Source organism: Chamaea fasciata, unplaced genomic scaffold (genome assembly GCF_029207755.1).
Source record: "Chamaea fasciata isolate MVZ Bird 193981 ecotype frontalis unplaced genomic scaffold, bChaFas1.0.hap1 SCAF_7, whole genome shotgun sequence".
NCBI classification, from domain to species: domain Eukaryota; kingdom Metazoa; phylum Chordata; class Aves; order Passeriformes; family Sylviidae; genus Chamaea; species Chamaea fasciata.
Window position 1 is genome coordinate 54,501,014 of NW_027094092.1, and position 24,571 is coordinate 54,525,584.

General features: G+C 42.0%; 1 protein-coding gene across 3 annotated transcripts in view; it reads right to left on the bottom strand.

The window, feature by feature from the left end:
* Nucleotides 1-24,571, bottom strand: part of AKT1 (AKT serine/threonine kinase 1) — a 77,497-nt gene that overhangs the window by 43,345 nt on the left and 9,581 nt on the right. The window contains exon 1 of one of the 3 annotated variants that reach the window (XM_066188944.1): nucleotides 21,134-21,154. The exons of the other annotated variants lie outside the window; for them this stretch is intronic. The gene's annotated coding sequence lies outside the window, so the exon portion shown is untranslated. Of the gene's footprint in view, nucleotides 1-21,133; nucleotides 21,155-24,571 lie in introns of those variants that run through there. 3 annotated transcript variants of the gene reach the window in all.

The following is a 24,571-nucleotide window of genomic DNA, read 5'->3' on the forward strand; positions in this document are numbered from 1 at the left end:
CTCAAAAAAATTAGAGCTTTTGAGTTATGCAAGCCTTCTCTACATTCCCACACGCTCTGATGATGTACGGCACTCCCTGCTTGTAGAGCCCCAGTTCCTGTCCGAGGGAACATGAAAGTTATGCCAATCGCAGCGCTAATGTGGCACCCATCAAAGGCAGAGTGACTCATTTCTGAGCCTCAATGGCCACCACAAGTGGTCTGCATCCTGCCGGCCTAATAAGGGCTCGCAAAACAGATGCCAATTGCCTTAAAGACGTGACGCTTTCAGGAGCCGCCATCTCGTTCGTGCTGAGGAGTGGGATGGGAATTTACAGTTAGTTCTCACTGCTTGAGTAAACTGAGTAAGTGTCCACTCACTTTAAAACCAGCTGAAATCAAAACAGAGCTGGAAAAAGAAAGGAGGGCTTGAAAACTTGCCTTTGCATTTCTAAAGCACTCAGAAGCAAACCCTTTCCAAGTGCAGGGAGCTAATTCTGGATCTTAACGACCTGACACCAAACAATTAAGTCTAGGGTGACCCGAATGAAAACTCTCAGCTCAAATATGTTTTGTTTTTTATAAAAATAGCTGCACGGACACCCACCAGGCTGGTGCACCACCCTTCGCTCCCCTTAGCAAACTGTCAGAACCAGATATTTAAACACAGTAGATTTTCGGTAGCTTGGGGAAATCAAAAACAAAGGGAAAAAAAAAAAAAAGAGGTTATGTTAATGTCTTTCCCAACACGCTGGCGGAGGAGGACCTCTGGTTTGTCTGCCTATTGAGAGGCGCAGCGAAGGGGCCGGTTCTTTGATGATTTTTTTGGGGCCCCTCTCTGGACGCCTCCTTGGCCACCGCCTCCGGCGTACAGCTGCAGAGGCGCTCCCTGTGCCTGGAATGTCAATGAGGCGGCCGGGGCTGCCGGCGGGGCTGCTCCCCGGTGCGGAGGTCACCCGCGGCCCCCGCGCCAGGCCAGCGCTGCGGCAACAGCCCGGCTCCTCCGAGCGCGGCCAACCCTGCACGGCTCAGGCCGACACTGCACGGCTCGGATCCTCCGTGCCTGCCACGGCCCCACCGTGGGGTCCCAAAGGGCTCATTCGAGGCACCACAAATGGGTTCCCCACTTTCTTCCCCCGCGGGCCGTGGGACGGCTGTGGGGCGCACGGCCGTGCCCGACGTGACCGCCAACAGGTTCGGGAGAAGCGCCGCCTCCTCCTCCGTGGTTTCGGCTTTTCTAAACCTCCTGCCGTTTCTCAAGCTCAGGGAGAGTTGCAATATAGGGCACCTGCTTCGTTACCGTATCTTGGGGGAATCCGAGGAGGGAGGGAGGTGGGGCGAAGGGTGATGGACGAGCTGTCTGGCCTTTGAGTGACAAAGGGAGCCGTGGGAGGACAACTCCTGGTCACCGGGCACCCCACATCTGTAAATTAACTTCAGAAAGCAGCACGCAGCCTTGGCTTAGGGCTTCCCACAAAGCTACGTAGAAAAGCAAACGTACTGGAAGCTGCCCCTCTCTTTAGTTACACAACAGCACAGGTGGGAAACACCTAAGAAAGGCAACGGGTGCTTTGATTCACAAAGCTGGCCATGGGAGAGATGAGAAACCAGATTACGGAGAAAGAAAAACAGATTCTCACCAAATACTTTCTCTGTGCAGGGAATGGACAACTACCACGTTCGCAGATTCTATCTCTGCCATAGGGTTTGAGATCACCAGCCAACAACACCACTGCAGAAGATGACACCTCTGTATTTTCTACCACTATTCTTTAACTGTATAGTTACGTAAAAGTGAAACATGGAGGTTTATATTTTTCTTTTTTTTTTTTTTTTGCTGAATTTCAGTTTAGAAGGTCAAAAATGTTGCCATATTGCTTACAGCAATCAATTTAAGCAATACCAGATATTCCCAAAGGAGCGAAAGAGAATTAATCAGCATGTAAAAAACTCCTTACTCCTACCTTTGGCACAGCTTAGTCAGGCTAGTCCTAACCTACAGCTGTCTCCAGTGGGAGAAGATGTAAATGAAATTTCATTAAAAACAGCAGTTTTAAGGATACCTACATAAATTACAGGAAAATATAAAGTGATTTCTTAAGCTATACTGAAAACAATCTCAGAGTGAACTGCATCTTCAGGACCTCATGGTGCGAACAAAAGGACTTCAAACTACCATGAGGTGTCCAACAAGATTAGAGAAATTTTTTTCTGCAATGAACTTGCAAGCAGCTACAGGATTTTAACAAAATAAAGCATTCCTGTAACAGAAAGTGCTGTCGTGTATTTCTCTGCTTCTGACAGGTGCCCAACTCTCTCCCATTTTTATAAATAAATAAAAATGACAGAGGAGGTGTCAGATTCACTGAACTGAATTAAGCATACTTAGAACAATTATTTCTCCCCAAGTAATTTTTACCTTGACACTATGATGGAAAATAGCACAAGCAGCTAACAAGCCACTTAAGCTAATAAGCCTCTGCAAGTTTTTAAGTATCTTCCCTTAGAGGAAGGACATAGCTACAACTATTCCGCAAGCTCGATCTGAATACAGTCAATATTTCTGCAAATCGGGCTCTTAAATACACCCCATGTACTTATAAAAACAGTGTGACTTAAAAACTACACCAGAAACAGCAAACACACCACACCCTGGTGTATTTGAACAAGGATGGGCTTTTCTAGACAGCATCTGAAAGCTGATTTAATTATTTTACCTTTTCACCTAAGAATCCTTAGGCATTACTCTTGTGCTTATCTGAACATGCCTGATTTGAGTATCACAAACCCAGTTTTGTTCTTCAGTAAATCCCATCTAGAGACTGGCAGAGTGTCTGAGGGGACAAAGCAAAAAAACACACACAAACCAAAGCTCTTCCAGAACAAACTAAGACTGAAATCACGGGTTTTTAACTTGTAGTCCTCAAGCGACCTAAACATAGGGGATGTTCAGGAAAAGCATCATTAATTGATTAAAAATTATTTTAGGTCCCTTCCCTCACTCTGCCCCATTAAAAAAAGATTAGGTGAGAAAAAGACTCGGGCAAGAGTGATTTTTATGATGCATTTATTTGCTTTACGAACATTAAACCTGGAAAGTGCCCAGCAGAGGTTCCTCATTAAAATCCCAAAGTTGGTGCGGCTGAGAGATGACCTGGTAGCTTGGGGGGTGGGAGCACATGGGAAAGCAAGAGCAAGGGAGGGAAAAAGCTGGACACAGCCACGAAGAAAACAGAAAACATCCACATTGATTATGTTATCATCCACCACTCCTTGAATCCCTGGCTTGCTCTTCTAGGCTCCCATTACCACATCAGTGTGTCATTCACAAAGTGACTCAAAACCTCAGAGAACTGTAAAGAAATGGAGGAAAAAAAAAGGCTAAAGGACATTAGGGGAGATATATGGAAACAGCAGCATTTCTAAAATAGATATGAACCAAGTTCAGAGGCAGTTTGAAGAGAGGAAAAAAAAGCTCTCTTTGTAAAAACTAAGCTGCAGAACATGGATTTTAATAAATAAGCAATTTATGGAGAGTAGGAAATTAACACATTGTATTGTTATCCTTTAGCTTCTGGGTTTGAGTCCTAATTTTCAACATAAATGCACAGTGTTGTTTTCGGTCACTTACAATAAAAGCTCTACCAGTAATTGTGTGATCATGCTGTGCATCAGGAAATTTCTTAGAAGTGCCAAGAAAATAAAATCAGTGTAGAATTTTAAACGTGTTTATACAAACTGATAAATATTTCGTAGAAAGATGAATGAAAGCTAAGTTAAGCAAACATTTCAATGGAAAAAATAAAAAGCAACATTAAAAAAGTGGTGGTATCTTTGTAGGGCTGAGGCTAATTTGGATTTCTCTTCTTCATTTTGTCACTAGCAAGTCTACAAAATCCTGGAGGAGCACAAGGAGACCATGTTAGTTCTAATAAAAAGTTACATTTATCTTGAGGCATTTAATGGCCATCAATGGAAAAATTAGGAGCACTTCCCAGAAAGCAAGTCCTAATATTTGTTATCATGGCAACCTCCTGGTTACACCTCCAAATTTAGTATTCCACAGATAAGTTTTACTGAGTCACTACCCCAAACTCAGCAATGAAAATCTCCTCCAGATAACAGGAGTGCTGCCTCACTATGGAGGAATTTTGCAAAGTAATTTAATTGCATGCTGAGAGTTTATTAAAGCAACTTCACCACTGAGTAGCGTAAGAGCAGAACAGCCACTGCAGCTCTGGTGCTAAGCTTAGCCGAGTAACACAGGCGCAAGAAACTCTGCCAAGGATTTCTGTGCCTTGGACTACGGTGTGTCGTCACTGTAAAACAGAGCACAATCCACACTGCTGCCTTAAGCTCAGTCAGACACACTATTACAACTCACTGATTTTTATAATAGACAGTAAAAATGTTGAGTCTTAATGTAATCAAACAGCAAAATTCCTGCTGGATTTCAGTGGTACCACAATTTAGCCCTGTGACACTGAAACGTGTCTAAAATACAACTAAAAACACACACATATAATCACAACTATTTTTTAACCCCGAAGTTATCCATTATACTAAGCTCATTATTCGTCTCTGTAACAGCTCCAAGCTCCAGGAGAGATGCATTTCAGTCACACGAAGATCTGTTTCTTACAAAGGATGAATGAAATAAAGACCAACCTGAAAAAAGACACAATAAAGACCCACCTACCTTGACACTGCTACCATAAATTAATTTCCTTGTTGCTGACAGCATTCTGCTACACTAAAGTCACTTTTCATTTTAAAAATAGCATAAAAAATGAACAGTATATCCCACACAGAAGTGGAAAGCAGATGGACACACAAGATGGCATCTTGAATTACAGTTTCCAGTCTGTGGTGCCTCATACTTTTGTTTTGGGAAGACATGGCAAAAATTCCAATCTTTTTTATTCAAACTGCACCCATAAGCAGTGAAAAAACAAACATCACTCCCAGCCTGCCCTAAACTCACACCAGTTTCGGTGGGCATCAAATCTGGCACTTGCCTCACTGGATCGTCTGAGGTCAGGGACTGCTGCATTGGCCCCACCTTTCCTCCATACCTGGTTTTCCAAGCACAGCACACCACACAACTGCTCCTCACCACACACATTCCTTCATCCACTCAAATCCTGAAAGACCCATCCCAAAACTGAGCACAGTCCACTCTCTGTAGTTCCATCTTCCCACTTTCACTAGGATATCCCCAAAGAACAGAAGCAAAACAAACTCCAAAACACATCCCTTTGCCTAACCGCATTACAGCTAACCCATCAGGTGTAGAACTTGCAACAACTGCAGCAGCTCTCCAGGAAAAGTCATATTGCCACACTTTGAGAACAACAGAAAACCATAAATTAAGCTTTGAACTCATATGACAGCTTTTTGCTTTTTCTTGGCTGTTTTTCTTTTCTTTCTTTTTTTTTTTTTTTTTTATGGAGAGAGAAAAATCCCTACAGGTCACGTGGGGTACCATCCCTGAAGGCCATCTGGGGCTATGCTCATGCCTCAGGGACTTTGGCAAGGAAGGCACAGACACACCTACAGAGAAGCCTGCATGCAAGCACTGCTCTCACCCTCTGTTTTACAGCATTTCCTGACACTGGTCCCTGAGCTGATGTTTCCAGCTCAGGTGGCAGCTGCTGGGGGCTCCTCTGCTGCTCCAGGGGTCAAGCCAAGCAAGGCACCCTGCAAACCCTGCTGCTGCCAGTGAGGTGGGAGGGGAGCAGGAGGAGAGAAGGGAGGGGCATGGTGGCACCTTTGGGAGGCAGAAAACTGTGCTGGACACGAGTTAAGATGTGGCGACAATTCTGGCTGAAATAGCTGCATCGGGGCAACACTGACAAAGGGACACGCTGGGTCTCTGATGGGCAGAAGGGAAGGTGCTGACTGGGCTGAGAACACAGGCAGGGCAGGGAGAGGCCCCAGCCTGATCCCCAGCCCAGGCTATGCCAGTTGTGCCTGTGGCCATCATCAGTCTTCTCCTGCTCCTGTCCCAGCACCAACACAGGCAGCTGGAAGCACAGGTTGTGCCCAGGCCGTGGGGAGAGCATGGTCCCCACTTAGTAACTCGTTCTTGACACACAGCCAAATCCAGCAAGTTGAAATATCAAAGCTATATCCTTTAGATACACACAGACACATAGGTATGTTCCACAGAGCTAACATGGAGCCTGGCTGTGAGCACAGGATCGTTGCACTGACCTTGCTCCTTCACAAGCACAGCCAACACTCACAGGAAAATCTTTCAGTGTCACACTGGCCACCAAGACAGTACCACCCTCTGGTCTGGGGAAGCTGTAAGGTTTAGATTATTCCCCTATTAATGCTTTTGCACATTTATTTCCCCATCCCCTGTGAGAAAATCTTTTTAACTTCAGAATTACAGCCTGAGTATCAAACTAAGAGACAAAAATGTTACCAAAAAGCAGTCACTGAACACTTGCAATTTTCATTTATCCACCACACACTAAATGAACCTTGGTTGTGGGCAGACTTATTGCAAATTACAGTTTCCTAAATGAAGACACATATGGCTACAGAAATTGGACAGTACAGGTAACACCCTCTTCTTTAAAAAAATAAAGAAAAAAAAGAAAGAAAAGAAAAAAGAGAGAGAACAAGGAACCCAAACGAAAATTACTGTCCCAGTATTATATTTGGTGGTAAAATTGTAGCTCAACTACAAGATTAACTAAGCACAAGTCCACTACTGGATCACTATCACTGGTTCGAGAGAATGTTTTTCTGTATGATTTTCTTCCCCTCATCAGAGGATCTAAATTTCCTAATTTAGTAATTTTCCCATTTCTAAGCAATGAAGATATCTAGTTATTTAATCACAAGGGCAGTACAAGATTTAAAATTATTTCCAAAAAAATTTATCCTTTATGATAAAGTTTCCCAGTGAACATTAAATCAACAGGTTCCAAATTTCAGGTATAAAATCGGATTGAAACTGCTGCTCTGCAAAACTACCTCATGCTCCTGCCTGTCCTTACTGAAAATGCAATCTAAATTGCTACTTCCATAAAGAAATATATCCAATATTAACAGGAGTTCTACGAAAAATTCTTGATGGCCTGCAAGGATTGTTGTACTTAACCCAAAGGTAAAATTTATAGTAACTTATCATACAGAAAACAACGGCTCTGCAGATATGCCCACAAGCAGATTCTTGTTTCATGCTGCAGCTGAAATTTCTACCAAATTTTGGGTAGTGGCAATTAAACAGCTCCATTTGTAGTCCTCTATTCTTTGCACCTAATTCGCAACAGCACACAGGAAGGAGAGAATGGTGGTTATGGCATTTCATCAGGTATGCCTACATGTCCTAAGCTTCAAAAAGGAAACTGTAAACAGTAAGCTAGAAAAAGGATGATGATGAAAAAGCAAAAAAGACAGGGGTGAGGGAAATAAAAGGAATTTTTTTTAATGGAATTTAGGACTATAAACATCAATGCCTTTTAGAAAGAGATCCATCCATATTCTCCCTTTCTTTGTACTGAAGTTTCGTAAGATTCTTTTCAAGTTACCAATTTTGAGAAAATCACTGGATAAACACTTGTGTTAACCCAGCTACATGGCTCAGTGCCAAATGTAATGCCAAACTTCCCAGTTGCAAAACGAGCTGTTTTTACACACCAAAGTAACCACGCAGCAGGCCTGCCGAGCCTGAAGACAGCTGACAGAGATGACTGTTGCTGTCCCCCCATTGCACCGACATCCATCCAAATACCAACATCTGCTGTGCTACAATTTACTTTTTACACAACATTTAGCAAAACAGTGCCTCTGACTGCAACATCATTAAGGAAGTAACAACAAATAAATCGCAAAGTCCCATCAGACAATTGTAAAATTAAAGCATAGTTTGCCTTGCATACACTGAGCTTTAGTTCAGACGTGTCGGACTTCAGAAATAATAAGCATTAGAAAATGTTTTCTTTTATTAAACACCCAACACAAAATTCTATAAACCATGACAAGTGTAATCCATCATTACAGTGTAAATTACAGTTTTGAGGATATTGACTTGACTCAATTGGCAGAGAAGCAGATGCCCACGAGGCAGCACGGCCTGCCCAGGACCATCGCAGCAGCCCAGACTCCTAACAGGATTACACCGTGCCTGGGAGTGTAAGCTCTAAATTCGGGGCCCACTCCTTTCCAAACACACAGGGTGCGTATTTGTGCTTGCAAAGTAAGGAATTAACATTCCTAGAAATTCAAGTGCCCTTTGCTTTAAAAGCAGGACTGAGCAGAGGGGTCAAGGCAATGGGACACCACCGCAGAGGGGAGGTGGGCTCTGGGAGTGAGCCTTATCACAAATTCACAGCGTGGAGGTTCAAACCAGGATTTTGGCTCCTGAGTGCAAGCCAGGCCTGGTGAGTGGTTCCACTGTACTGCCCAACACAGCTCACACCACCCAAGATCCTACATGATCAGTGTCCTCCAAGCAGTTGTCCTTCACACCTGAATCACTCAGGGTGCAAGCCAAAATGGGGCTGCACTGCCACTCTGACACTGCCATACAGCTCAGGCTTTTATTGGCACATAATAGAGGAGAAAGAACAAAGAATTTTAATCTTTAAAATTGTCACCAATTTTCAAAACCAACACTTTCTTCCTTCTGTTCTGCAGCAAGTCTATGAATGCAAAAATAAGAAAAAAAAAAGAGATACTGAAATGAAAAATTTCATGAAAAAGCAACTTGAATTTTATTAGGCATCAAATAAAGGGTTTTCCCCTCAATCTTTCTGCTCCACATCACCCTCTTTTTTAACATCTTTAATTAAAAAAATGCTTGAGTTACAAAAAGCAACATTTTTTGTCAGAACAATCAGTCCCCCTGCATCTCCAGACAACGTGTCTGTCAGGAACAACATATCCAACACTCAGCTCAAGATACAAGAACTTGGCAGGCTCTATTTCAAAGCAGTTTTACCAAAACAATACCATTTCCCTTAAATCCCTATCAGCTTAATAGTGGAAGACAATAATATTTCAGATAACAGACAGCAAGCGTTTTGGTAAATTCAGTGGACATTCTTTATCCAATCCAAAAATAGCCAATGTCCACAGCCAGATTAACAGATGCTACTTCACCTTAATTCATGCTAAAGGCAAGGGGTTAAGGCTTGAATACTTCTGGGGATTTTGGCCAGTGTCGATCTGTGTTAGACTATGTATATATGCACACACACAAATATATATATTTTTTATATATATGCCCATTGTGGGATCCAGGAGAAGCCATGCAAAGCACAGCCTGTGCCCAGATCCTCTCCCAGGCAGGGCTTTAGAGGACAGACTCCTCCGTGCTAGCTACTACGTGTTTGCACAACACAAGTCAAGGTCCAATTGGAAATTATCTAAAGGGTTGCTCCTGTGCAAACTTTAAGTTCTGAACCTCTGAGTTCAGAACTGAAACACTATTTGTTTGTCCATTTATCCCCTGGCACGGTTGGCTTTTTGTCAGACAGATGTATGCCACATGCAAGTCATTTCCCAACCTCTCCGCTCCACCTCCCTCCACACACTCTGCACACGCTCTGACCCCTCAGTAAATGTTGTAAGAGAGGAGGGAGGAAGTGTTCCTTACAGTTTGCATACTCTTCACAACAATTTTATGCCAGAGTATAAATGTTTTCTCCTGCCCTCCAACCCTACTTGTAAGGAAACAAAGCAAAACAAACACCACTTCCCAAACAACTGAAAGCCCTAAACCTAGCAGCAGGAAAGGAAAGGGGAGGGAAGGGGTGGAGAGGAAAGGACAGAGAGGATGGATTACATTGAAGTTATTTTTGTCCTGTTCAAGTGGATGGCCAGAGACAGCTAAGTATAGAATTTATCAAGGCAGGTGAACAAGAAAGATGACATGAGTCCCATGTTCCAAGGAGCAAGCAATAAATGAAATATACTTCTACTTCCTGGCCCAAAAAGCTTCCAAAACACAACTCATTTGCATGAGCAAGATTGAATTGAACAAATACTCAACTCACCACCTCCTTCCCTTCAGACATGTCACAATGTACATATTAAGCAGATAGGTTTCCTGTCTCTTACCTGTTTGTACTATATATAAACAGGACTATAAAGTCCACATTAAAATGGAAAGAGCTTCACTCTGTGGTGACTCTGAACAGGAATTCTTTAGAAGTATGCTTGCATGTACAGCTGGGTAATAAAGCTTTGCTTGAAATCAAACATTAAGGAATGTTATGTTGTCAGTGGCAACACAAAGGATGTGGTTTCTATGAAATTTAACCAGTTATGTCAGGGACAATTGCTTTCTTCTGGTCACACTCCAGTCCAGGGTTCGCTCAGAGTAACTGCTACAGTAGTCTGGATTTTGCAAGTGAAAATCCATTCATACGTATTTCTAACTCCTTTCAGGGTGTGAGTTAGTCTGTGAAATGCCCTTGGTGGCTGGTGCCAGCAGCACACACTCCATTCAGTAACTGTGAAAAGGCCAGGCTGGAAAACAGACAGGCCAAGACTCACCCGGGCTCTTGGGCTCACAGAACCGGCAGCCAAGGACCCAAAAAATCATATTCAGAAGGATGTTAAGGGCATTCCCTGTCGGCATAGAGAAGCGAGCAAGAAAACCTTCAGAGGGAACACATGGCACCAGTCAAGCCATGACTTCAGTGGAAGTCACTCACATCAGTGCCATAATCTACCACTGGGCTCAAAGAACAGAAAGCTTTTATGTGGAACATTTCCCTTCTTCCATCTGTGCTCCCAGTTACCACAACATCCAAGAACCCCACAGCTTGAGCTGCATTTGTCCTCACAACATCCCCATGAAGTAAGGAAGTGCTGTTATCACCACTTCACAGATAGGGAACTGGGGCACGGGGAGAGAAAAATAACCCTGTCCGAGGTGATTGTATAAGGAGGAAGTTTGTGGCAGAGCAGGGGAAGACTGGCTTCGATTCTCAGTTCCAGGACAGTACCCTCCCTCATGCACCAGACCCCTCTTCAGCTCCCAGATGCTCTGCCTTCAACTGGACTGACCTACCAAGCTCCCCATGGCCAGAAGGAATGGGTAATGGATATGCCTTTTAGCAACAGCATTTCTAAGCCAAAGAAAAATGGAAGAGGGTATCAGATATAAGGACTGTTTGCATTCAGAAGTCCAAACCTGAACAAAGAAACAATCTCCAAACCACTATCCTGGTATTGTGGGAAAAGGAAGGAAGACATATCAAGTTTTCAAAGTAGAAAATGAAAAACATCCACAGCAGATTCTATAGTGAAAGTTTAACAGGAAGCTGGTATTAAACATGCATCCTTCAAGAATCTCCCTGTTCTAGAAAGTTTAGGTTATACAACAATGAGAAATAAAAAAAAAGTCCCTTTGGTACTACAGCAATCTCATTTCATACACAGATCCAAACACGGGTCTAATGTAGTTTCATATGGAGACCCTGGCTCCAGACTTCACACAGCAATACTGTCCCAGATAAAACAAATTCCAGAGGCTGCACACTGCTCAAGGTTTCCCATTCCTGGCTGAGCCAGGCTTCAACCCTGCCCTCAAAGGCTCTTTTTTCTGAGTGAAACAGCACATCAGGTCCAAAATTTACTCTGTCCTTTGGGACTCTAGTTGCAACCATCCAGAGAACCTGTTATGAAACAATCTACAACTTAAGGGAGTTCATAAAGCAGCATTTAAAGTCAACTGTTTGAGGTGGCTATTACCCTGGAATAAACAGCACAGATCCTTCCCCCTGTGGATCACTGGGTTTGGAAATTTGACTCCAAAAGGTGACTGCTCATCTCAATGGCCAAAAAATGACAGGACTGCTACTGAACCATCACGAACAGGCCTTGATGAATGACACAGTCACTGCACTGACTGGGTCAAAAGAAGAAATCTGGGAGTTGGTGGTAGCTGAGGACACTGGATCAGCCATGACAAACTTCCCAGGTCACCTCTGCTATCTGTGAACTATTCTGTCAATTGCTGCTGAAAAGCTGGACCTCATGGCTGAGGCCTTGACTTCTACAACAGGCTGTAGCTGTAAACTCCAGCCACCAGCAACAAAATGTGGATCTAAAGCACACCTCCTCTGCCACAGAATCTGAAGGAGCTGCAGCCAACCTCTGCCAGAGTCTGAAAGAGCTGTAGCCAACTAGCTCCTTCTGAAGGCAGCACCATCAGGCACCTAATTCAGCCTCTATCAGTGACCAAATAGAAGCCCTGCTTGAAGGTGACCAGAAAGAGCAGAGCTAGTTCCACCACACAGCCTGCTACCCCCCCAGATTTCTCCCCTTTCTTTTATACCAGGACTATAAAAAAGGAGAAAGGCTGGGATGAGGTTAGAAACATTTCTACTTTCTGACAGCAAGCCTCACAGCAACAAGAGCCAAATAAACAAATGAAAGCAAAACTACCAGCAGCTTCACAGCTACATAGCAATCTCAGTAAACTAGACATTCTAGCAATTAAAGCAAAAAGCAACTTTTGGCTTCAGACCCAGAATACTTACAAAAAGTAGTAAATAAACAACATTTGTTTATTATTCCAAGTTTCGAACCTTTCCCTTGAAAAATCCCAACTTCTGTATTTGAACAGACCAGCCAACACTGAAAAATGAAAAGGCCTGTTGACAACTAAGGAACCGCTATTTATTTTCTGCTTGATGGCCATCACAAGGAATATGAAAAATAAAGCCAAACAACTCTACAAATGGGGTTGTTACTCTCCTTCAAAATCAGGTGGGTTTTGCATGAGATTCCCAATATCCCAGCCAAGAATCACAGAATATGTTAAAAAGAGCCGTTTGAGGTGATCTGGTCTGATCACCCTTCCCAAAGTGGGGCCACTCAGAATGCTCTAAGAGAATTCCTAACACTAGTAGTGCATACAGGTAATTCAGAATTAAAAAAACATACAAACACAAGAAATACAGCAAATGTAATTTTACCAAACTGCAATTTTCAAATCAAATTTGAGGAATAAAATCTCAAGCCTGCTTGGCCACATGCCGTCATTTTTATCTCCTTACCTCCAATAACTGGTCTGAGCATTTTAAGAATCAACAGAAAGATGAGTATCAATACATTCTCTGTGTGTTCTGAGCCTAAAAAGGAGAAATGAATCCACTGTTCCTCCACGGTTTATTTCACCACATGAATGATGAGAGAAAAGGCACAGGATTGTACATGGTCACAAAGGTATGCAAGGCCCCTGAAGCGTGAACATATATCTACAACCACACATCCTGTTGTGTGTCATTCCCTTTCTAAAATAATGCCTGAAAAGAGGAAAGTCTCCAGAAACATGAGGTTTTGCCATAAGCACACCCACTCTATTCACAGGAATAAACAAACCCCTCCAAGAAACCAGTAAGTGCTGTTGTGAAGTAGCCCATTCCCAGTAGCCTCGAGCAGCTCCCGAGAAGAAAGCTTTCCTCTGGCCATAGGAAAGGTTTCTTAACACAGGAAAGGCTTCTTAAAATGTGAAGAGAACTTAATATATATTTATTTTCTGCATAATCCTACCAGTAACATGTCAGAAGATTAGTAAAAAAACAAACCCAAACCCCAACCCTTAAAAATGCATAAAACTTATTACAGTGTATCTGAATTCTCCCCATTTTAGATGCAGCTTTTCTGTAACATAATGATTTGTGTTACTGCAGTACACAACAGCTTCAGATACACATCTGGATCTGAGCCACCTGCTGTACACATGGAACAATGAGACAGTCCCTGTGCTGCAGAGTTGACTGTCACAGGACAAGGACAATGGAAAGCCAGACAGACACACACAAAAAGGGGGACCGATACTGGGCATCGCTGGGAACAGCAGTCTCAGTGCACACGCATTACAAGTTCATTGGGGCCTTTTATAAGCAACACAAGGAGCCAGAGCTTTTGAAGAGGATAATAAAGCAGCACTGCAGCTGTTTACAGGGACCATTTCCCAAGTGTGAAAGGGTAGCACAAGAGAAAGCATGTAAGTGCTTGCTTGCCTCTACGTTGTAGTCACAGTATAGACACATGCTAGGCTAACGGGAGGCAGAAGTTAACATCTTAATAGCAAATTAGAGATGGTAAAAATAGGTATGAAAAGCAAAAGCAGCTGGTTTTGTAGCTCAATGCAACAGAGGAACTAGTGGTAGGGACAAAGCAGCAGCCTAAAGAACGAGCTCTGCCCTGTTCAGAGCAGCACTCTGAGTGGGACACGGTTACATGCCAAGCATACAAAAATGCAAGATGATGCAAACCTTAGAATAGTATATTCCCCCCCTCCATGTTTTGCTTTTGTTTTCCATTTTCAAGAATAACAGTACAGTCCAACAACTACAGGAACTTTGAAAAAAATCAACTTTGAAGATTAAAAAAGTCTCTGCAGCTGATCTGCTTAGAGCTGCTGTAGAGCTGAGACAAGTCCCTATTTTTCAGAAAGAAATCTGGCCACCTGCTGCTCTAAGCAGAGAAGGCGGGATACATGTAAAATCATGCTCTCTCTGAAATTACAACTGATATTACCCAGGAAACACAGACTACACTGGGAAAAATTCATTCCAAATGGTGCAGTGTGCTAAACTGAACATGGCTGGCCAGCAGTCTTCATTCTGGTCTCATAGGTTTGCTCATCTTAAAATCATGTTATATTATTCCCAATGAACAATCTTCCACAGACTGTAGACCTTTAGGCCTGTGGCTTCCGTTCAAGTTAGAGAGTAGATATTGGTAAGACTGGGGCATCACAAAACCTCAGGCATTAAGAAAAGAAAGTTACGTGAGTTATTATGGAAGGATGAAACACCTACAGAACAAAAAGTTCCTACAGCAGCAAGAACAGCACATTCTAACCCAATAAAAGCAATCACCAAGTCTAGTCACAGAGCACACTAGAAATCAGATCAGTTTATGCCAATTACAAGGTTTAAGTTTTAAGCAACTGCTTTTAATGCAGCTGAGCCACCATGGCTGAAGGGAAGACACTGCTCCATTGCCTGTCTTTAACAGGGCTGTCCCACTGTGTTCAAAATGTGAGGTCACATTTGGCTGCCACATCTTTGCAACCCCACTGCATAAAGGGTGAGAATTAACCCAGCCTGTAAAAGCAACAGTCTGGAGGAAAAATGCCTCATTTTACCTGAATGTGCTGAATCTGGCAAGAGCTGACAGCCAGGGAACACACAGAACCCTTTAAAAAATACACAGCATCATTTATTACACTGGGACAGTACTTTGTGTTGCACAATCCAAGCTTTTGTTTCAAGCAAGAAAATGTTTTCTAAATATTTTGTCACCATGACAGTCTAGCCTTGGACTCTAATTCAGCCCTTGGTTACTCCAGAAAACCCCTGTGAAGTCAATTGTGTCGCACAGCTCGTCACTGCATCCCAGGCTGCCGGGAAGGCTCACCTGGCAGTGCAGCCACCAGCGTCCTCTTGGGCCTGTGTGCTCTGCACAGTTCAGCCTGAGTTATTGCCTGCCACAAACTAAGATCTGTGTGACCAAACATCATATGTAAGAGGAAGAGAGGCTTGCAACTGTGAAGCACCAAACATCTTCCCCAATAGGTTCAGCTTTAACCAAGACAAAACCTACTCCCAAGACAGCAGAATGAAAAATTTTAAACACAGAGAGAAAATGAGGCATAGAAAAACATCCCAACTTCGAGGGCCCTGTTCCAAGTAAAAACATGTCTTTCAGGGACATTAATTTGGAAACTAAATCTGAGCAGATACAGCCCAAGTCCACACAACGGCCCCAAGAAGAGCAGTGGAGCATTTCCGTATGACTCAGGAAGCCCAACAAACACTTCTGCAGAACAAGATCAACAGGGTGTTTATATACAGCAGCAGCGTCATGTGGACGGGCGGTTTAGTTTGTGAAATGAATGTTTGCATTGTCATTAAAAAAAAGAAAAAACCACACCAAACCAAAAAACACCCTCTATTCCTCAATTGCAAGCTTCCAACATAAAAACATAGCAGGAGAAGGAAGTACTTCAGCAGCCAAAATTTACAAATTCTTACCATAACTTTGGCACTGTAAACTTCTCCAGTGTCACAAAGGCCTATTCTTCAGGGGGCTTGGTTGCCTTTTTTTTCAGAAGGACTAATCCACATGTGAAGGCTATTAAAGAACACACAAAATGCCAAAAGAAGCATAAACACGCACATTTCGTGTCTGTTTTCCAAGTTATATCTGTTTTTTCTCGCACAGATACCTAAGAACAGCCTGGAGGCAGGTACTCCTGCAATCTCACTTTTTTTTTTATGAAGCTCGGTGAGCTCTTTCTTTTCCCAAAATGACAGTGCTCCTTTATTTTAATTCATTCAAATCAGTGAGAGATATTCACCCTCTTGAGCTGCACCCAAGCAGTCAGGCTTCAGGAATTTAACAAAGAATGAAGATTTTAGTACAGAGGGGTTTTGCTTGTTAGTTTGACTAGAAAAGAAATTCCTCACAGTAACCTTTCAATTGTTTGAGAGGCACCTTACTAGAACCTCAAAGAAAATGCTTAATACTCTAAGTTACACTTGGCATTTCTGCACAGCAGAACAAATTCAAGCTCTGAAAGTCAGCATTTTTTTTCCTCTTATTATCTGAAGCTACATAAAAGCCCTAACATAGATTTGAAAGAAATATAACGAAAATTCTGCCTGATCTAAGTACATAGAGCTAAATTTATCCTTGAGTTTCCAAAACACCACTTGGAGATTGGGCATTTAGAGTTCTATTCACTGGCTAGAAAAAAGCCAAATGGTACGTTTTAAAAAAGTGACTTTCAAATATTGTTATGAGAACAGGGACAAGCTATGTAAACCCTAAAATTCTGTGGGTCTTTGTATTCACAATTATTGTCACAAACTAAAAGGCTCATATTCCCTACTAAGCAAACATTTACAATTAAATCCATTCTGCACAAAGCATTTGCATTTTGAGATAGAACAGTCAGTTGTTCAGCTGCTGTGATTTAGATGGATTGGTTCATTATTGCTGCAGTTCGTTTTTCAGCTACACTGTATAACAAAGGGGTGCCAATGTAGTTGTGAATGGCTTTAAAGCTAAGTATGCTGCTATTCTTCCATGATGATGTAATTTAACCATCTTCCCATCTCTCAGATCAAGATATCTTGACTTTACAGGCTAAACTTCAGCAGAAACAACAGAAACAAGCTGTCACAAGTGTTCAATAGGCATAATACAGATACTGCAAGTCAGCTGGAGGTTACTGCCAGCTTGTAGTGGTTTTCCACAAATGAAAACGCATTTTTCCCCTAATTCTTATTTAGAATAAATGCTTTTCTTATCATGCAAGTGATAACTTGCAAGGCAACTTTGACATCTACATCAGGAGATACATCAGTTATATACCTTTCAAATGTTCCTGCTACAGTAAAACCATACCTACATCAGAAATGAAGACCAGATTTACAACTATCCCTGATGCAAAGAAAATTTCAAACTGAAGAAGTCGAACAGTATCCTGCTCTTTCACTGTCTGAAAAATAACACCCAAGACAGCATTAAATTCACCGGTTTCATTCTTTAAGAGGGATCAAAGAGAGAGTGACTTCTTACACAGGCAGACAGTGACAGAGAATGGTTTCAAACTAAGAGAAAAGATCTAGACTAGATTAGGTTGGAAATTCCTTAGGCTGAGGGTGGTGAGGCACTAGAAGAAGCTGCCCACAGAAGCTGTGAACATCCCATTCCTAGAAGTGTTTAAGACCAGTTTGGATGTGGCTTTGAGCAATCTGGTCTAGTGGTAGGTGTCCATAGCAGAGGGGTTGAACTACATGATCTCTACGGTCCATTCCAACTCAATCCATTCTATGATTAAAGCAGATAAACAATTTTTTAGTAATAGCCATGCAAAACCACAGGATTTCTTAAAAAAAAAAAAAAAAAAAAGGAGAAAAATCCATGATGATATAAAGTGTGGTATTCTCAATATACTGCCCCAGCAGCATGAAGAGCATTTCCCATAGAATGACTTGATGAGTGAATTTACAGTGGCATAGGACTTCACATCCTCTGCCCAGAAATTAAAGTCTACCTAGAAAACTACTTCAAAATCCTACAGCCAGCACTGTCACCACAGAAAATCACAACTTATTCCAGGCTGCTCCATGCATAAACTTCCAGCGGAATAATAAACATTTAATACAGCTAAATCTGTGCAACTACACATTTGAGTCTTGAATTATTCCTTGATGTTCCCAAATTTTTATTCTACTTAATGAGCACAGGAAGGCAAGGAGACTGCATGATCAAAAGTTAAAAATAATAAAACAAGACAAAGAAAAATCTACATTACAAAGAAAACACTTTCAGTTAGTTAAATGATTGCTGTTTATAGATGGTTTATGGACCACAGACTGGCACAGGGGTACCTGTGATGTGTAAAAACACCAGTCCAGACAATCCATGCCTGGAAGCCCCTGAAAAGCAACCAGTAAATAAAAGGCTGTATTCCGACTCTGCAGAGACCTGGCAATGGATTGTGAGCAGCTTAACAGGTTGTTCAAGGGTGTAACTATTTACTAATACTCAAAATGAGAAGCCCCAACATAGGCATAAACCCAAAAATATACAGAACTGTGTGTAGCCTTGTAATATTGGGCACAAACACTACTTAGTGAAATATTTTTCACACCAGTTTAACTACATCCTTCTGCACAAAGCAGCAATATGTTGTCATTTGTAATGCGGCACATACAAAGGCTTGTACAGGAAGACATGGCAAAAACTTTAAGTATTTTTTCTCTTAAAATTTATTTTAGGGAAGTTTGATAAATAAAAAAGCAGTACGAATACAGCTTTATTTCGGTGTTTCTATTAACAATTAGACCTGTCAAGATAATCAGAAATTTATTTTTTCGTATTGCCTGCTTTCTGAAGTGTAATGAGGATGTGTTCTGTGATCCCCAGACTCTCTGACACAATTGCAGAAATAGCAGGGTACTGATACTGCTAAGGCTTGGAGGCTAGAAAAATGAAACATACTACAAATTATTTCAAATCCTCTATTTTTTGAGCTTTTTTTGTGACAAGTAATTAAACAGCCTTTTTTGTTCTGCTTAGTCTAAACCATGAAGCAGGGACTTGGGGTTTATTTTCAATTTTTCTCAACATCACAAGGACTAGCAAGCTTCTCTGCTTCAGGAAGAACAACAGGCAAAACTTTCAAAATCTTGTGACTTCTACAGGTGGGAAGTGATTTATAAAACCAACATAAACATAGGGGCTGCATTTAAAATTTGAGAATTAGTAGCAATTACTGTAAGCAGCTCGACCTCCATCAGCACCTGAAGTTCACTTCAAGGCACACCAGTGTCAACCTCTTGAATCTCCACCAGCAGGTAATGCTTGTCTTGAAGACCTCTCCTATGGAGACAGGCTGAGAGAGTTTGGGGCTGTTCAGCCTGAAAAGAGGAGGCTCTGAAGAGACCTTATTGCTCACTTCTTATACATAATGAGGGCTTTTAAGAAAGACTGAGAAAGGCTTTTTATCAGGCTCTATTGTGACAGGTTATGGTTTTAAAATATAGGAGAGTAGATTTAGACTACATAATATTTAAAGAAGAAATTCTTCACTCTGAAGGTGGTGAGGCACTGGTAGAAAGAGGCCCAGTGAAGTTGTGGATGTCCCATCCCTGGAACCGTCCAAGGCCAGGCTGGATAGGTCTTTGAGCAACATGGTCTAGAGTTAGCACAAGGTGTGCCTGCCTATGACACAGGGGTTGGACCAGATGATCTTTGAAGGTCTCTTCCAACCCCAACCATTCTGTAGCTGGAGCTCCCTCCCCAAAACAGGTATCTCCTGCAAAGATACCTGTGGTTCACCACCAACACAAAGCCCACACCTCTGGCATGCTCATCCTGTGGTTCTCATTAGGAGTCCATTAGTAAAGCACAGGCAGGGGAGACTGATTTGACAGCCCCACAGATGACTCAGATGCTGCACTGAGTCTCAGTATGAGCATGAAATACCACTGCAGCCATGCACAGAACCACTGACTCCAAAGTGTATTTCTACATGCAGTTCACCAAAAGCCTGGGTTTTGGACAGCACTTCAAAACATGCTCTCCCAACTTACCCAAGAGACCCAGGGAAACAGTAACTGACTTGCCCACAGTCTGTGATGGTTGTTTACCTCGGCTGTCCTCAAATATGACCATGCACTTCTGAATAAACTGACAAATTTCACAATGTTATTTGACCAGCTATCTTTTTCACATTTTTGGCTCAACTTGAAGAGGTGGGAGAATAATCCCAGAGGTCTGTAGCAGAGGTCTGTACCAACTGCACTCAAAGTTAGCCTTCATTATTTCCCCCTTTCAGCTGCAGTAAATATTTCTCACAAAAACACACTACTTCACACCTAATATGGTGCTTTTCTTTCTCCATTCTTTTTCTTCCTCTTTCCTTACATAGTTTCCTGGTTTTTGTTCCCCCTTTAAAAAGCACATTGTACCTACAACATAATGCATCTGAAAATAATAATCTCTCCTCTGTCTTCCCCCCACGAGTGATGCCTTTTAAATAAGACTTCACTAATTTTTTTTCTTAGTAAATTGGCTACTCCAATATGTAAAAGGGGAAAAACCCCACACAGCTGACAGGTACTTGGCTTTTACAATGCTCTTTTGAAATACATTAAAATTGAATGTTGAGATATTAAGCAAATCCTCTTTTTTCCCCCAATAGATATCAAGGTCTGTTTCCCAAATGAATCCAACACCAACCACCACCCCAATTTTTAAGAGAATTATTAGTAACATAGAGAGTGTATGAAAGGAGAGACACCACATGTCACCATGTACTGCTCTAAGAACATCAAAACCCTCACCAGCTTTTTCAGATGGCAAAGTGCAGGCTATGAAAGATAACCAGGAGCAAGTTTGGGCGGGGGAAGCCACAGGCACAGACAAGGAGTGCAACTGATGGTGCTTACACAGTGGCAAGCAGCACCAGCTGGAAGGGAAGGAACCTTCTGGCATCCACACAGGGGCTGCAGGGGAAGACGTTTCCAAGCAGGGACAAGGCGCCAAATTTTAAAAGCATGGCACAGCACCTTGCCTAAAACCACCCCTGCAAGAACAACGAGCAAGCCTCATTCTCTTGCTCTCTCTTTACCTCAAAATAGCATACTCACTCAGTACTTGTTTCTTCCTACATCCAAACCTGATGACTTCTCAATACGCCTACTGAGAGAAAAAAAGAACAGAAAACAAGGACAGCTTTTTCTTTTTTTTTTTTCCAGAGGCCTACCTTTCCCTTTTTGAAAAGGAAGGAACCATGAAAAAGAAAATCAAAGCCAATACAGGCACTCTCTGCATGATCCACTGTATCAAGCGTTCCCAGGCTCGCTTTTACAGGGCTTGCAACGTCCTAGATCCCTCATCCTCAAATCCCTTTTAATAACAAGTAACATTAATTTATGACGCTACCCCACTTTTGGAGATAAAATTGAGACCTAGTTTGTTAAGCTTCTGATGTGCAATGAAACAGAATACGAAAGTAAACTTTCAGGAGTGATATAAATAACGTGGGCATCAACACCCCAGCTCTTCCTCTCTGCCATTCAAAGTGAGAGTGTTCAGTGTCACTTGCATCTAAGTTCCAGTCAGTGTACAATCAATGAGAAACACATCTAACCCAGCATCACTTCTCTAAAGAACTGAGAGTATTTTGTGAAAATGTTGGAATAAGGACTTTTTAGAAGTAATTTTTACTGAAGAAAGAAACATTTGGATGTCACCCTTCAAAAATGTGAAGTTGTAGATTAAAGAATGGGTTTAATGCAAAAATGTTCTGGAAAAAAGTTTTCTGAAAGGATGCTGGAAAGCAACAGAAACACTCCAAGACAAGTAGTTTGCTCTGTGAAGGGAAGATGAGCCATTTCTAGGCTACACCAGCTCTTTCAAAGATGAAGTACAGTACAGTTACACTGCACCAGCTGATTCTTAGTTTCTGACTTCCCCTGTCATCCAGAGCAAGTTTTTTACAGTACACTGGATCCAGCCCATTTCCTATGATCTCTCCACAAATAATTCCATCAGATGAGATTACCCTCCAAAAGTCTAGCTGACTAGCCATTATCAGCTCATATTTCTCCAGATGTTTTGTGATCTCATCCTTTCTTAATGTTTCTAGCATCTTGCCTACCACCAAGGTCAGATTTATTGGTTGACTATTTCCTGGTTCCTCCCCAGTCCCCTTTTCCCAGAACAGGACAAGCAAAATGAAAGCAACCAAGAGCTAGAATTGCAAAACTATTGCCCCTTGTGTTGGAAAAGAGACACACAAGGAAAACCACAAACTGACACAGCTTATCTTTTGTTTCCAACAAGAAGAGCAACAGATTTCCCTATAAACCAAACCCTTCAGCTCTACAAACAGCATCAGCTTCTTTCCCTCTGTCACAACTTCCCCACTCCATTCTTCATTCAGCCCCACTCCACTTTTTGTTCAGCCTCTATCTTGTTTCTTACCTTTCCATTCCCCCCAGTTTTTCCTCTGAAGCAGCTGTGCCCTCTATAGCTGGCATCTTCAGAGTTCAGATGGCTCTTAGGATCCTTTGCATCAAGTGCCACAGCCATTCTTTGAAATACCATGAAAGCCAGACGATCCTTGAACTAATCTGAACCTCAAAGGTTCTGACTACACAGGTCACCAAGACAGTGCATCACTACATCCCAGGGACAGACAGAAGCCAAGGTAAGAACCAAAAAAACATCCAAAATAAAACACACACACACACACACACATATACATACAGAAAAAGAGGTAGGGAACATGGTGAGAACAGAAAAGAGAGAAGAAAGAAGAGGTGAAGAAAAACAGCAACACCAGAGACTCCCTGGCTTAAAAATGTATCTGGTCATGCCTTGTAAAATCCTCTTTTGATTCACACTAACAGAATACTGAAAGTATGAACCTGTGCTCAAAATAACAAAGCTAAAGTTCACCATCTGTGCTATTCTGCTAGGGAAAGTTAAAAGAGCGACAATCAGCATTTTAGTCCTGGTTTGTATTTTACACATGGATCTTGCATCCATTTTATGCAATGAAGCTACAGCAAGACAAATCACAACAGGCCACTTGTTATTTATTAGGTCGTCTGTATCACTCCATTCACTACAGAAATAATACTTTAACCAAAAGAAGAAAAAAAAGATATTCTATCCAGAAGTGGAGTAGGTATCTTATATATTATTTCTCATTTAAGGGCCTCTATTAGTTTTGATCAGCTTGTAAACCAGAGACTCCATCAGTCAAATAGTTTTACCTGCCTGAAGTCCATAAAAATTGGCACTTGGAGGACATGTTATGGTTTTCATGGTTAAAATTACTATGTGGTGTTAATATACTATTTAAAAACAAAACAGCTCTGCATTTCCTGCTAAATATTAATGGATGAATATACCGGTCTCTCCACCTCCTTATAATTGCTTCAGATTTCTCAGATTGAGAAATTGAGATTTTTCTATTTCTTTTTTCAAATGTCAGTGTATATTTTTCCCTCCCCCTCTTTTGCTGCCTCCAAAAGACTGCTTTTTTTCATACAAGTTTATGCCCTAATAAGAAAACCGGACATACTAGGGAGGACAGAGATGACAGAGTATCAAAACGCACAATCCCCTCTTTGTTAGCCATGCAAAAAGACTTAAAAAAAAACAGGATGAAGACTGAAAACAATAGAAGGACCTTTATAAACAGGGACCAGAGAATAAAGATGCAAGAAATCCAATGAGATCTTTAAAATGGATCAGTAAAGGAAGAAAAATACACTTAGGCACACCTCTGTTCTACAAAAAGTTACCCACACACAACCAGAATAAAGGATCCTCATGACATCCATTCAGAAAACCTCTAATCTCAGAGCTCAACAAGCAGCAATTTGGGCAGATAATTTTCTCTTTCTCCCCTCATATTCAATCACAATTATAGCACCTCTGCATCAAACCATTTCCCCCATCCTTTCCCACTAAACAGAACCTTTGGCATCACACAACCAGGGATTACACACCCTGGATGTGCACACACCAAGCCTGAGCTCCTTCACACCTCCTACCTGTGTGTTGGAACACTCCAGCCATGCAGTTATACAAGGAGTGGTCACAAGCATCTGTCCTTGCTGGGATTTGAATAACAGCACCAAGCACTGCCAATGGGGAAAAGGGACGGGAGGGTGAAGTTCTTTCATGAATTCTTCTGTTTCTGCCTGGTTGAGGTTACACATGGCATGGACACGACTGGCCCCTGTACAAACAAACATCTGCACTACTGGAAGTAGAGCTTCCTTTAGTGAGTGACTTAGAGAACTGCCAAGAGCTCTCGGTCAGGCAGCAATGTTTAATTTCATTTCTCCATTTGTATTTTTAATCTTGGAAACAGAAAACATAAATGTAAAGCATGCTGACAGAAGAAAACAACTCCACGGTTCTAGAAAGCCCTGCTACTTCCCTGCCAGGCTGAAACACCTGCTCCTGCTAATGATGGCTTTATGCTTACTTACACCTGCCATCCAGAAGGGCTCCAGAGCACTCTGCAGCTTGATTTATACATACACAAATCATTAAAACCACCA